Raw genomic sequence first — 3629 nt, 5'->3', positions numbered from 1 at the left:
AAAGGAACTGGTTGGAATAACGTTCCTTCCACACGCTACGTCCAACCAGGGGGGAGTTTCTCTGGTTGGTGACCCTGTCACCCTGTCATGTGAAAATAAGCGGCTTGGACTCCTCATGCATAGAAGAAAGCATGGGGTCAGTCCGTTGCTCTCCCCAGGTTGGCAGAGGGAGTGTATAGCGCCCAGGATTACAATTGACACTGGGTGAATAAATGGGTTACAAAATGTGTGGGATACATTTTCTTTATGATTTTTACAAGAATTGTAGGATAGACAACTAGCATAAGAGACAGATTAATACCAGTGGATCAAGTGGATATGCTGCTAAAGTGTGCAACGTTTGTGTGCTTGACAATATTGTGAGGCTGCAGTGTAAATGAGAAAAGTAGATCTCCGCCAGGCTGTGTTGCCTGCCCATGGCTCTGTCTGTCATGGGCTGCAGCCGTAATAATAAAAAACATAAACGGGTTTCCCTGGATTCCTTGGAATATGACTCAACAGATTTAATCAAATCACACTTTTTGCTATACGTCTTGTCCAAAAATCAAACAAATTGGTGCGCACTCTCCCTGGAGTCATGGGATCAAGCTGTTCAGACAATCAGTCAGATTTTTCATATTCCATTCTGATTCATGATTGAAGGGCTTTGGTGGTGGGACCCGTTTTGAAAAAAAAAAACAGCAATGCAGTGTCCGATCTGAGTTGAAAATGTCGTTCCAAAAACTGTTACATCCCGAGATTGATATATAGCTCTATATCAATCCATACAGATTGATATAGATTGATAGATAAAACGTATTTGATGGAAAGTTTCTCAAAAGGTACACGGACGTAAACACATGCACATGACACGCACACGCACACAGAGACACACAGACACTGCATAAACGTGTGTGCAGATGACGAGCACCTAGCAGAGGCTTTGTGGGTAATATGGCGGACATGTGAGCTGGATGGGAGAGCAGAATGTTGTTATTCTGGTCCACACGCCGCGGCATCTGTGTCAGCTAATGAGAGAAACTCTACTCTGTTTCATCTGCTCTCCCTGGACCGAGAATTAGCATCTCCAAAGACAGACGCACAGCAGAGCAGAGAGAGAGAGGGAGAGAGAGAGAGAACATAGATGATGGAGGAAGGGGAGAGAGAGGTTCAGAGTGCGAGAAAGAGAGAGGTGGAGAGAGATGGCGGAGAGGCACTGGAGGGGGGGGGGGACGAGCGAGGGGCATGCTGCCAGGTCTGGAGAGAGGAAGAGCATGAGAGAGAGAGAGAGAGAGAGAGAGAGAGAGAGCAGACTGCTAGACGGCAGGGAGAATATAAACACAGTCTATCTCTGCCTGTCTCTACTAGTGCCCCCCACCACCACCACCACCGCCACGCACACGCGCACGTGCACGCCCGCAGCATATTGACAGGCAGAGTTAAGTGGGGTGGTCGACTGTGAGACAGCCCTAATAGGTCCCTGATGGACTCCCAGATGAGAGGCCACTCAACACAGGGGGGGGGGGGGTGTGTGGGGGGGGGAGGGGTCATGGGTCAGGGGTCGGCCAATCATTATCCCCCTCTCCTCCCACCCCCTCCCCCTCCCCCCCTCTCTCTCCCTGCGCTGCTGCTGCCCCTCCTCTCCACTTGACTGCTCAGCGCCTAATGATTATTAACACGTTAAAACACTTAAGAAAACGCTGGGAGCCAACGCTCCCCCAGAGAGAGAGATGAGAGAGAGAGAGGGAGAGAGAGGGAGAGAGAGAGAGGGAGGGGCATGGTAATGAGGTGTGTGCGCGCACACACGGCATGGTTGCTATCGCTAATAACCCAGTCCCTATGGAGTGACACGAGGGACACACCTGCACGCCACGTGTATACTATACACACACACGCAAGCGTGCGTGTGCGCACTGTGCACGCTCACACACACACACACTCTGAGCATTCTGAGCTTGAGCACACATTGTGTGAGATATTACACACACAGACACGTCGTAAAATCTCCATCCACAGATGCAGTAATATCAATCTAATAAATATTTCTCTTTTGCATTCGGTATTATGTTCAGACTGAGGAACAAAGAAAAAATATGCTGTGCATATTTAAGGGACAGCCCCTGTTGGTTGCGCGCGCGTGTGTGTGTGTGTGTGTGTGTGTGTGTGTAATATCTCACACAATGTGTGCTCAAGCTCAGAATAGCACTTTTTGATTAATTTAAGTGTGTAAGAACTCGAGCGTGTGTATGTGTGTGTGTGTGTGTGTGTGCATGTGTGTGCGTGCGCAGTGTGTGTTACGCGCCCGTAGGGAACTTTAACTTAACCCAGTAAGTGATGAGAGATTGAAGGGGTTGATGTACTGTATCTGTCTCTGTGTACACAGCAGAATCCCCAGCGAGGAAATTTACCCCGACACTTTAAACAAACACAACATAGACAGAGTGTCAGAGACCAATATGGAGAGAGAGAGAGAAATAAGATTAGACTTAATTACAATAAACTCTACCCAGTCAAATCTTTGGTTTATCCATTTGCAGCTGGGTCTGTTTGGTTCCATTCGTACAGTCTCCGGATTAACCCATTACGACCGGGAAAGCATCCGTGTCATGTTTAGATGTTAGCGTTGGCTATTAGAAAATAACCAATAGTGGTACAGTATTTATAAACATTTTTGAAAAATGTTGAAATTGTCTCAAAATGTTTTAATAATTTTGAAACCGTTTCAGAATGAAGGCCATTTGTCCAATTGGCCTCACGTCTTAACCCATGTAGGACTGAGGCCGATTAAAAAAAATAAAAAAGTCTTCTAAATCCTAAAAGTTTTCCGAAAACCCTATGTTTCTATGGCTAGTGGTGCTCAACCTTTTTTATGTCAAGGACCCCCAGAATTATCTGTATTTAGCGGACCCCCATCTGAAAATATGTTTTTCCAGGGACCTCCCCAGAAGCAAAGATTTGAGTTAACATATTACATTCAAAGATTTGCATCACATTTTCGCGATTTTTCAAAAAATAGCAGATCTGCTATTTTTCAATAGCTAAAGTATAACATAATGCTTAATTAAAACACCAAAAGCGGTTCCCGTCCCGAATGTTTTCTTTTGTTTAGTTTTTTTGTTTGTTTTTGTGTTGTCTTTACAGTGTTTTCCACAGTTCATAATTGGTTTTCATTCTTCCAGGTCTTCTCTCTTTACAAAGCGGGCGGTGTGGTACCTCAGGGAGGAGGTCATGAAGGGCTTTTTCCTTTCAACCCTGCTGGATTGGCCTTGTGTAACCTGTCTGTCACCCCCCCCCCCCCTCCCCCCGTCACGGTGACACCTGTGACTGACTGTCTCTGCTCTGCAGTGTACTGTACAGTATGGCTGCAGCTGGAACACCAACACAGGGAGCTCAACAGGTACAGTAAAAAGAGTCTCTATATTTTCTTTTTTTCTTTTTTGCAGATGGTGGAATATGAAATGGAGTCAAGCAAGCGAGGCGTCTTCTAAATGGATCCCTTGATGTGATATATACGCCTCCATAACAAGCAGCCTGTTGGGGGGAGAGACTGCCACTGTGTGTAACTATGTGCTCGCACGCATGCACACACGCACACATCATGCAAACGCACACACGCGCACACACACTCACACATGTGCATGTTTGCATTA

Source organism: Protomyctophum parallelum (assembly GCF_964188405.1).
Source record: "Protomyctophum parallelum genome assembly, chromosome: 1".
NCBI classification, from domain to species: Eukaryota; Metazoa; Chordata; class Actinopteri; order Myctophiformes; family Myctophidae; genus Protomyctophum; species Protomyctophum parallelum.
The sequence above is the reverse complement of the archived record's forward strand: the minus strand, read 5'-3'. Positions refer to the sequence as shown.